Below are 12,421 nucleotides of genomic sequence, written 5' to 3'. Positions count from 1 at the left end.
GCATTTTCTTTCCAAGTTTTTCACTTGTGTTTTTGTTGTGATGTTTCAGTCTGGACCACTGCAGAAAACAGATGGAGCAACCAAAGGGTTTAATTTAAAAGAGTTCACAAAACTATGGGCCTGGTTAAGGTACCAGACAAGGGATAATGAAACACCCAAATATTATTAACAGCAGGGAGCTGTTACCCTCTCTAGGCCTGGAATGGCAACAGGAGGGAACGATGTTACTGGAATCCAACCAGAACTAGAGCCAGGGAAGAGGATTCTTCTGATCTCCTGCTGGTGCCATGCAGAGGCCAGTATAATCTAGAAGCCAGGAGGCAGTGGGAGCCCAGTGTCTTAATTCATAGAAATTGGTCTCCAGGAACACAAAGCAAAACAAAGAGCAAAGACTTGATACACAGAAGTTCTTTGATTTATGGAAGTTTCTATATTTCATATAGTCAAAACTAACTCTTTTCTTCAAGTAGTTTCCAATTTCATCTTTAAAATACCTTCTTCACCCAGAGATCATATAATTTTTTCTTTTTTTTTTTTTTTTTGACACTCAGTCCAGTAATCCACCACTGTAACAGCTCCTTTACTTTGCAGTGAAAATTGATTTGTATATTCTTCGCCTCTGAGTCCTTGTGGGATTTTTTTTTTTTAATTCAAACAGAAAGTCACAAAAATTATAATCATCCTCATCAGTTCACTCAGTCCCATGTAATTAATTTTTTTTTTCATCTTGATCTTTTGTTAGCACTTTTATGAGTTCATCAGTTTTTCATTAGAGTTCTGAAAATTCTCATATAATTTTTTCTTAATCTTTTAGTTTAGTTTTTCTTCTTAATTTTCCATTTGACTGGATTTATTTCAGTTCCCAGATGATTCATTGTTCTTTCTTTCCTCAAGACCTTCACTCTTGCTTTTCCTTCTTTCTGGAAAGTTGTCTCCCGATTATAAGCTCAACCAAATAAAAGCTATCTTTTTTTATCTCTAACAAGTCAGAGGTATTATGTTTACAAGTAAGCAAATGGTGAGAGCTATTGTGGTCTTGGAGACAAATAATCACTTTACATTGACAGTATGAAATTTTACCTGAATGCTTCTGGAAACTTCCAACACGTAATAAATCTCCCCACCCTTTTGTGCTCTAAGAAATGGTTTAATGCAAAGAACTACCCTTACCAACAGGACATAAATAAGACACTCAGATGCCCCCCTTTCTTAAATATGGCTGGACCAAAGACTCTAAATTTACTCTTTGCCTTATAAATTATTACATGAATTGTTTGTATTCACTGACCAATCTAGATAAAATACCTGCTAACTGGACTTGAGCAAAGTTTAGTTAAGCTTCTCTCCTCCCCCCACCCTTGAGCAAACATGAGGAGCCAGAATAATTCGTCCTCAACAGCCCCTCCAGAACTGCTGACCTCAGAAAAACACCAACTGTCAGATCAGACCGTTGCTCATCTCACTTCCTCACCCCTGAATCTTTCTTGCCTTGTTTACTCCTTCCCCTAAAAGAAAAACCTTTTTTCTGCCTGACCTTTGTGTTGCTTACAGATTTTATAGCCCTTATGGTCAGAGCATAAAAGCCCTCTCTTTACCCTTTCTCCCTCTTGCAAAGACACTTCACCTTTTTGTTACAGACCTCCCTCCCTGATCACAATAATCCTTTTGAATAGTCTCTCTTTAGTTAAATCTGGATTTGTTTTTTATTTGACAGCCCTTTTGCCCTTGCTCATCTTTATGGCTGTGAGAGTCTGGGAAAGGAATACTCATTCAGCAAACATTTAGGGAGCAGCGATTCTGTGCCGGATACTCTGCTAGATGGTGGGGATACAGTGAAGAGAAAGGCATTGTCTGATCCCTTAGGGAACTCACAGGATTATTACAATGCAGAGCAATAAGTGCTACCAGAAAACAAAGAAAGAAGAAAACAATCGCTTTTCACTCTGAGAAGACAGAGGAGGGGCACTTATTCCTGAGGGAGGTAAGTCAGAGGATGATTTCAGAAATTGGTACTATTTGAGACGATCAAAATATATTATAGAATATAATCAATTCAGAAATGTATATTGAAGGCAGTAAGCACTGTTTAAAGTTGGAAATGTCAGGGATGAGTATAGCTGAGAAAGTCAGCAGAGGCTTCATTCATAGATGGAGGAGGTGAGCCTTGCAGAACAGCGAGGACTGGAACGGCACAGGAAAGAGTGGTAAATGTTTCAGCCAAGTTTTATGAGCACAGGGAGCTGGAGCAGAGGTGTGTGTTGGGGAGAAAAGAAGGATAAGATAATCAGTTTCCATTTCTATACTCACAACCCTCTTTCAGCTCCCACCCCTTAGAATCCACACCTGTGTTTAGCTTATATTGTACCATGAAATCATCTCTTCTACTTGCTATACTTGTACTCTATTCTCATTTTGACACCAGTTTATAGATCTAAGTGCATGAGGGAGCACAACCGTTGCACACATTTTTTCCCAAAGCAGGACTCAGATGAGTGACGGCTCGATTTTCCTGGTGACACCAAGCACTTTAGTTCCAATGAGCAGCATCTCTTGCTCTGATACTGATTTGACAGCAATTTCAGATGCCACCATAGAAAAGAGTTCACAATTTTATTAAGTCCATATGCTGAAGTGAACATATTTGGGCTGAGGTAGATCGACTGTCATCCTAAGGATGGAGCACATTTGTCAGAGTTTATTTTCTGCTCGTGACAGATCTGCAGTGATGGTCCCACTGACTCAGACCTTCTGGTTAATTTCTCGCATTATAATGCGATTTCTACCTTGGTAATCCAACAGATGGTTTCTTTCTTCCTATCTTGGATATTATGAGAAAGTGGATCAAATTCAGAGTCTGGTAAAGCCACTGTTGAAATTCTGACACAGACCATGAGAACCTTCACATATGTGCACAAAAATGAGGTATTTCTGGCCCTCCCTGCCAACTGCTCAAGATTAATTGCTGGGGCACCATATCTCTGGCTTGGCATCCTGCCTGCTGAAGAGCAGGGATTGTGCGGACAGAGGTTCCAGGGGTGCAGACAGCTCTTTCATTTACATTCCCTCCAGTGTTTACTTTGCTAGGTCTCATGGCAGGAAGTTTTCTATTTTCTTCTAGAGCAGAAGATAATATTTTTTTCTCTACACGTTACCAACCACTGCGCTGGCCAAATTCTCACATATGAGGTGTTCAATGTGAAGAATTGCAGTTTTCAAAATAGATGTAGAGCGAAGATTGTCCTGCCTGCTGTCACCACGCACAGTGGGGTGTCGCTCTAGGACCTTGCTTCAGATGTGTAAGCTCCCCATTCACTAAACTAATGTTGTCTCTGTTGCTGAAAAAAAAAACAAATAAGAAAGAAAATAGATGTACTTTTAGCATGAGAGTAATTTTGATTGAGTGAAAAATTCACATTTTAGCTAGGTAGATTATATCTATGTTATTTGGTTGTATGAAAGCTCTACTGGAAAAGCTCTACTGGTTAAAATTGCATTTAACCATCAATAAATGTATTTCAATATTGGCAACCTTTCCTGACATCAGGTGTGAGACGATCGCCTTACTTCTTATCACCCCTCATATTTCATAGTCACTCTGCAGTAAGAACCTTACAGTTACGTTATAAAGCATGTGTTGTTTCCACGTTTATTGGAAAACTTTAAATATTTAAACATCATGAAAGCAACAGAAAGAAAATACTCTTTTTGCTATTTTATATTCTGAGCTCACTGACCATTTTATGACATAATAATTTTGACCCTTTATTGTAAGTTTATTTCTAAATATTTTAAAAGAAAAATATCTCCAAATTATAACATAAATCCAATGTGAAAATGGGTTTGGTATTAATAGATATAACATTATATCTATATACATATATAGATAAATCTATATACATATATATATCTAATAGAGTATTCAAATTTCACAGCTTTTATGATGACAAGAATATGGCTTTCTAAAATAGAATTTATTTTTATTGTTAGAATTTATTTTCCATTGTTAGAATTGAATAACCCTGGATGAAAATTTAAATATTATCTAGACGCCTGTGGATTAACCTGAATTAGTTTACATTTTCAAACTAGAGAATGTATATCATAACTAACACCTGCAGAATTTCCACCTAAAAGTTTATTTTCCTACAATGTGTCTTCACTACAGTGTGGAGACCAGACTGCTAAACAAATGGACTAACCGAATTTAAACTTAGAACTATCTTAAGATGTATGGTATGATAGTCAAAGTGCCTAAGACAGTGCCTGGCACACAGCACATGTTCAACTTGATCTCTTTGTCTCCTTTTAAGTAACGTGCATGTTTTAAGTTTCAATTTCCTTTTTACTATATTCATGTACTAGTAACACAAAAGTCAATTCAATGAAAGTGGTCAGACCAATTCTTTGGCATAATGGTGCAACCCATCCTTCCACACTCAACATTATCACTTGCAGAAAAATCCAATAAATTATCTAGTCCTTTCAAGGATTTGGCTTTCTCCAAGTTCTTGACTTTAACATCTCAATACCTTACCCCACACAGCATGTGCTCTAGTTATCTCACACCTCGTATGTTTCAGTCTCCTGACTCTGCAGCTTTGTTTGTTCTGCTTTTTCCTTCTAAAATACCTATAAATCCTATTAATCACTTACATCTAGGCTCCACCCCCACTTCTGCAATAGGACCTGGACCAATCTCCTCCACAGTAGGAAATAATCCCTTCTTCCGCTGATTGTCCAGAGTATTTTCCTGTACTTGATCACAGCGATTCCTCTCTTCTGTCCTTTATTTTAATATTTTTATAGTTGTATTTTTTACAATAATGTCTTTATTGATAGGTAGGACCTGTTTTGTCTGTACCCTTCACAATGCCTTATCCACTTGAGTTTGCAGTGAAGCTCTAATGATCATTCAAGGAATGAAGGAATGTATGAATCTGAGTAAAAAAAAAACTGAAGAAGAGATATGTACAAATTTTTAAAATAAAAATTTATAGATATATATACATATTTTCTACAGTTTTCTAATTATTTAAATGTTACTGAGGGCAAAAACACACTGCTTCATTTTATTTTATATTTTATTGTGGTAAAACATATTTAACATAAAATTTACCTTTTTAAATTGAAGTATAGTTGATTTATAATATTATATTAGTCTCAGGTGTATAACATAACGTTCAATATTTTTATAGATTATACTCCATTTAAAGTTATTATAAAATAATGGTCGTATTTCCCTGTGGTATACAATCTGTCCTTATCTACTTCATATATAGTAGTTTGTATCTCTTAATCCCTATATTGCCCCTCCTCTCTCCCCACTTGTGACTACTAGTTTGTTCTCTGTATCTGTGAGTTTGTTTCTGTTTTGTTATATACATTCGTTTGTTTTATTTTTTACATTTCACATATCAGTGATAATATATAATATTTGGCTTTCTCTGTCTGACTTATTTCACTAAGCATAATATTCTCTAGGTTCATCCACATTGTTGCAAATGGCATAATTTCATCTTTTAAATATCTCAGTATTACTCCATTACATATATATATCACATCTTTATCCATTCATCTGTTGATGGACACTTAGGCTGCTTCCATATCTTGGTTGTTCTAAATAATGCTGCTGTGAACATTGGGGTGCGTGTATCTTTTGAGATTCGTGTTCTCATTTTCTTTGGATATATACCCAAGGGTGGAATTGCTGGGTCATATGGTGGTTGTGTTTTTAGTTTTTTGAGGAACCTCCATACTGTTTTCCACAGTGGCTGCACCAGTCTACATTCCCACCAACAGTGTACAAGGGTTCCCTTTTCTTCACCAACATTTGTTATTTGTGCTCTTTTTGATGATAGCTATTCTGATAGATGTCAAGTGATATCTCATTGTAGTTTTAATTTGTATTTCTCTGATGATTAGCGATGTTGAGCATCTTTACATGTGCTTATTGGCCATCTGTATGTCTTCTTTATAAAAATGTCTAGTCAGGTCTTCTGCCATTTTAACCATTTTTAATTGTTAAATACATTCACATTGTCATGCAGTCATCACCACCATCCTTCTCCAGAAATTTTTGGTCATTCCAAACTGAGACTCTTTACCCACTAAACACACACACTGCTCTATTTATAACAGCTCTTAAAACAGACAGTCTACATAAGGATTCTTAAAACATTCATATGTATTATCAGTTTCTAATATTATGGAATAGTCATAACAGGAGATGCACTCTGAAGTGTTTAAGACATTCTCTGTGGAAATGTTTGTCATGTAAAACTTTTAATATTAAGGAAGTAACTGAGACTGTGTGCTGAAGTTTGAAAGAAGAAAATAGAATAAATTATCATGAAATATGTATGCCTTTATGTGAAACAAAATGATATCAGTCAAGCCACATATATCTAAAGTGTTTCAATAAATATATCCTGTGGTTACTGCTTTTACTTATTAACATATTTTGTGAATAGATCTAAGTGTCCGGTACAAATTAATGAATTGATTTTACAATGTAAGATTTAAATTCCTTGGAAAAGCAATACTATACCTAGAACTCAAACATATTTGTTAGGCGAAGACATAGGCACACGTTTCTAAGCACGGAGCTATAGGAATTTCTCCTGATTAGGCTTCAGTCACTATCGATATTCCAAAATGGAAGCAGTGAAAACCTATTTTTGGTTTTGAGGTTTCAAAATATTAATGCACCAGTGTAAGGATTATAACTTTGTATTATCTGAAAACCGTTTGGCACAAGTTGAAAACTCTGTAAATAATGTTCTAAAAAATCCATCTTTGTCAATTTAGAGAATTTGAGGTTTGACTCAAAAATGATACATTAGATGTTATTACCATACCTTTTAAAAGTCCTTACAGATTTATTTTGAGTGTCAGTAGCAAAGAAGACATTATGGTTAAAATGTTTCAGTAAGTTTTATAAATTACATATTTCTTAAAATTGTGATTACAAATACTTATAAATTCATCTCCATTCTCATACAAAAAGTTCTGTCTTAAGAATACAAGAAACTTTAACTCTGCTTGGAGATGTCAGAGAAGTTCTACAAAGAAAGATGACAAATGAGCCAAGTATTAAAGAAAGGATAAGAGCTGATCAGACAAGCAAGGGAGTAGATTTTGCAAATAGTGAGGACTATTTGGTAAGGTCAAGAAATAATAATAAAAAAATGCACAGCCAGGGGAGTGCAAAAAGAAAAAAATCCCAGAACATTATGTTCATTTTTTTTTTTTTTTTTTTTTTTAATATTTATTTTTGGCTGTGTTGGGTCTTCGTTTCTGTGCGAGGGCTTTCTCTAGTTGCAGCAAGTGGGGGCCACTCTTCATCGCAGTGTGCGGGCCTCTCACTATCGCAGCCTCTCTTGTTGCGGAGCACAGGCTCCAGACGCGCAGGCTCAGCAATTGTGGCTCACGGGCCTAGTTGTTCCGTGGCATGTGGGATCTTCCCAGACCAGGGCTCGAACCCGTGTCCCCTGCATCAGCAGGCAGATTCTCAACCACTGCGCCACCAGGGAAGCCCCTATGTTCATTTTTGAATCATGCAGCATCACCATATAAAATTGTTGTCTTTGTACATGCCTTTCTCTCCCACAAAACTGAGAATACATTGACAGAATACATTGTGTCTTTATTGTAGTATCTCCCAGGGCTATCACCATGTTCAAAATAGTTTGTGTAATCAATAAATGTTTCCATAAGAATTAAGGCTTAAAGACTTCTAAGTGTAGAAAAGAGAATTATCTGGACGTCTCCTCCTACTCCCTTGTATCAGGACCACCATCAAGAAATCCATGAAAAAAGGCGTAGTAATGATGGTACAACAACATAGAGAAATAAAAGTGCAATAAAGGATTGAAGTTACAATCATATGCATTTATTTTCGATAGGGTAATGCATTTGTGCAATAAAATTTCATCTTGTAAAACTTTCTTCCACCTCCCTAAATTATATAGTAATAATAATAGTAATAATAATGCCTAATATTTACTGAGTGTGAATCATATGCCTTTTACTCTTTTAAGACATGTACTAACTCATTTACTTTGCATGTACTAACTCATTTACTTCTCACAGTTGTGACTTAAGTACTGTTATTATCCCCACTTTACAGATGTGAGGATTACAGTGCAGACCAGTTAAGTAACTTATCTAGTCTTGCAGACATTAATTTGTGGAGTCGACTTTTGAACCTAAGCATTCTGCTCCAGAGCCAGATCTTTCAATCATTATCTTATATTGCCCCACACAGCGTTAAAAATGAAACTTCCCTTTGCTCATACTAGTCTTCTTACCTCAGCTTATCTGATGAGAATGCACATTGTCGTAAGACTGCACATTGCCAACAGAATCCCAACCAAAGACTAACTTGACATCTCCTGACTCACTAAATCCTGCAATCCCTGGCACATGGCAATTATTCAGAATGCCAAGAGTAATTCAATGGATGCTATATTAAAATGCATACATCCATCCATAAATATCTTACTTCTTCTCAATATCTATTAAACACACTTAAAGTGCTTTTGTAAGTAGATGAATTCATGTTAATACACCAATTGAATTTTCCTACCAAATAAGCAAGGTGACCAATTCAGTTTATTTTAGGAAATGTGAGTTGATGTAAATATAGATATATATATATGTGCACATAAATCTGTATGTACACAGGCACACACACATCCATACATATGCATGTTATACATAACTTTGAGAAAATACTACGTATTATTTTCTCAGTTTTATGGATTAGGAGATTATTTATTTATTTTTTTAAACATCTTTATTGGAGTATAATTGCTTTACAATGGTGTGTTAATTTCTGCCTTATAACAAAGTGAATCAGCTATACATATATCCTCATATAGGAGATTGTATTTATATAGAGTGTTTTGTCCAGATTCACACAACGTGTTGGAGACTATACTCCAGGGGAACCCAAGTCATCGAATTACCTTCAGCCTCCCAGTCTTCCAATCTGAGCGTGAGATAATATGGAACAAAGGAAAGCCATTCCTTATTGGTCTTTGCTAAATTTCTGACCCTCCAAACCCATAAGCATAATAAAATGGCAGTGATTGAGCTGTTAAATTTCTGGGTGATTTGTTACACAGCAAGAGAAACTGGAACAACATACAAAGAAACTAGAAGTTGCTGCTTGCTCACATTTTAATAACTATATGGAATTATAGATTTTTGACATGCTCAGAAACAGAATTTCATATTCCTCACATAGCTTCCCAGCATGGTGTTCATCTTTCCAAAATTTGCATTATTGTATAAGATAAAATTACTAGATGTTTTCATTTCTTGAAATGTGAGAGAAATCACTTTTCATAATTTTGGACATCTCTTTTGTTCATTGAAATTTAAATCAATTCCTGTAAAAATAAGAACACATATCTTTGAATTTTAAAATAGATTCTCCCTAAAAAATTCTTTGCATTACATTTCCATTTTTTAAAGTATAATACTAGCTCTTAAAATGCAAATTGCATTATTTTCCTTTGTGAAATAGAGAAATGTAGAAATATGGCAGCATATTAAAAACTATTAACATATCCTGATTTAATTGAATAGTTAAATGCTTTCTTTTAAGATGTCTACAAACTAGTTAAATATACTGATCATTGTGTACTTTTCCACACGTTTTCTAAGTATTAAATTATATATTCTTTTAAAATGAGATTATTATGAGACACCAGAATTAATTTTAACATGCTGAAATTTAATCATGTTCATATTTATATTGAATATACTTATTTTCAATTTCTTGTTTTTATATACACATAAAATATAATATGGTAAGTACACATAGTATTAGTTTTAAGTCCACAAAATTAGTTTATCCATTATGAATTTTCTGAAATTGTGTAACATAAAAATTTTATTTCCTGGATGCATCACTCAACCATATGAAAAACAAATTTCCTTTCTCTTCAGCACTTTGGTTCCAATATATATGAGAGTTGGTTTGCTTTTTTTTTTTTTTTTGGATAAAGCATCTTGGGGAGGAGACCAGAGAAAATATCATGAGAGCTGGAGGATTCACACAAAGTTCATTTACCCTTTTCATTGTTTCTGAGGCTGAAAAGTGCTGTTTGTTCTTCCACCTGGTGACTTCCAAGCTGTTGCGGAAACAATAATCTGGTGTTTATATAGAGGTGAAACTGCACTCTGGCAAGCAGATGAATGAGCGTGAATGTCAAACTCTGATTAAAATTGCCTACGATTTCTACTGAAAAGTCTGCAGAACTTTTTAATATCTCCTTGCCAAATGCAACATTTACACAGTTGGCTGGGAAATAAAACCATAGAATGTATAATATTATTCACACTAGAATTTTCAAATTGTATTTATAATCCTCTTCAGGAAGATGGTTCCTGATCTCAATTGTTTCTTTATTCTCATCATAGTGTTTTTTTATTTCTATTTTTTTTTTTACAAATTGTGGATCTTTAAGGAATAAATTAATTATGTAATTAGCTTTCACTTGTTGAGTCCTTACTACATGGAAGCGCTTTACACATATTAACCCATTTAACTTTTACTATTACTCTTTGAAATAGGACCTATTATCTTCTTCAGTTTTATAACCAAGGAAACTAAAGCACATAGAGATGAGTTAACCTAACCTCACACACCGTTTAAGTAGCCATGAAAGTCATTTGTAGGTAGATAATCTAAATGATAAATTTACTTAAGGTGAACTTCAAACATCCTCCATATTTGTCAATTTATCTAAAATGCAAATGTGACCTTATCACTCCCACACTTAAAAACATCAATAATTGCATGTCACTACTGTAAGTAATTTTAAAACTTTAGCATGAAATTCAAGACTTGAATTGATCTGGCCCTGGCAGTAGCTCTAATCCCATTTACCAACACCCTCCTACTTTAATATTCTAATTATACCACACTTTGTACTTTTCCAAATGCTCCATTTAATTTCATCCTCCCATGACACTTTTCATATTAATCCATCTTCCTGGAATGTTCTCTCTCTTATCCTTGACTACCCTGCAAATATCTATTCATTCCTTAAAATTTAGCTCAGGTGTCATCTTTTCCAAGAAATCATCCTTGAATTCCACTACTGCCACATAATCAATCCTTCTTCTACTATTTATGTATCATTCAAGTATTATATGCCCCACTGCATTAAAATAAATTATCTATACATTTTATCCCTGCCAGACAAGTGTTTCTTTTCCAAGAAGGAAGAGACATGTAATTCATTTTTGTGTTCCTAGAACCTAGAATAGTATCAGATATATATATAATAAATGCTTGTTAAATAAATGAATGTGAAGGTTAAGGCTTAAATCTTTAGTGAGCTGGGTCCAGTCATGTATACCATCCAGAAGGTCTCAACAACACATTGCTCTCTCAAGGAAGGCTATGTCCTTGAATACGGTTCCAGCTGTGGGAAGAGCAGGCAGAATGTACATTCCAAGGACAGGAGAGGGGGTGAGGCTCCTCCCATTGCCAGGGTCCAGCTGTGGAGCAACAGGTGGTTGTGTCTTCTTGATGACCTCCTCCAACGATAAACTTCCCTCTTAGAATGGCTTTTGCTACATCCCATAAGTTTTTGTATGTTGTGATTCCATTTTCTTTTGTTTCGAGACACTTTTGATTGCCCTTTTTATATTTTGTTTGATCCATTGGTTGTTCAGGAGTGTGTTGTTTCATTTCCACTGATTTGTATATAAAATAAAATTTCCAGCTTCCTTCTTGTTATATATTTCTAGTTTCATACCATTGTGGTTAGAAAAAAATACTTGATATAATTTCTGTCTTCTTGAATTTGTTGAGACTTGTCTTGTGGCCTAATTTCTATACTAGAAAATTTTCCATGTGCGCTTGAAGAGAATGTGTATTCTGTTGATGTTGGATGGAATGTTCTTTGTCTGTTAGGTCATTTGGTCCATAGTGTTATTCAAATCCCTGTCTAAATTGATTCTCTGTCTGGGTGATATATCCATTGTTGAGAGTGGGTTCCTAAAGTCCCCAATGATTATTGCATTGTTGCGTATTTCTCCTTTTAGTTTTGTTAATATTTACTTGCTTTATGAAGGTGCTCCTATGTTGTGTGTACAAATATTTACAATTGTTATATATTCTTGGTGGATTACCCCTTTATCATTATATAGTGACCATCTTTGTCTCTTTTAACCGTTTTTAGCTTGAAGTCTATTTTGTCTGATATAACTATAGTTACCCCTGCTTTCTTTTGGTTGTCATTTGCTTGAAATATCTTTTTCCATCCTTTCATTCTCAGTTTATGTGTGTGCTTAAAGCTAAGGTGAGTCTCTTGTAGGCAGCATATTGTTGACTCTTTTTTTTTTAATCCATTCAGTCACCCTATGCATTTTGATTAGAGAACTTAATCCACTCATGTTT

Source organism: Balaenoptera musculus, chromosome 14 (assembly GCF_009873245.2).
Source record: "Balaenoptera musculus isolate JJ_BM4_2016_0621 chromosome 14, mBalMus1.pri.v3, whole genome shotgun sequence".
In the NCBI taxonomy this organism is placed as follows: domain Eukaryota; kingdom Metazoa; phylum Chordata; class Mammalia; order Artiodactyla; family Balaenopteridae; genus Balaenoptera; species Balaenoptera musculus.
Note: the sequence above shows the minus strand (reverse complement) of the source record.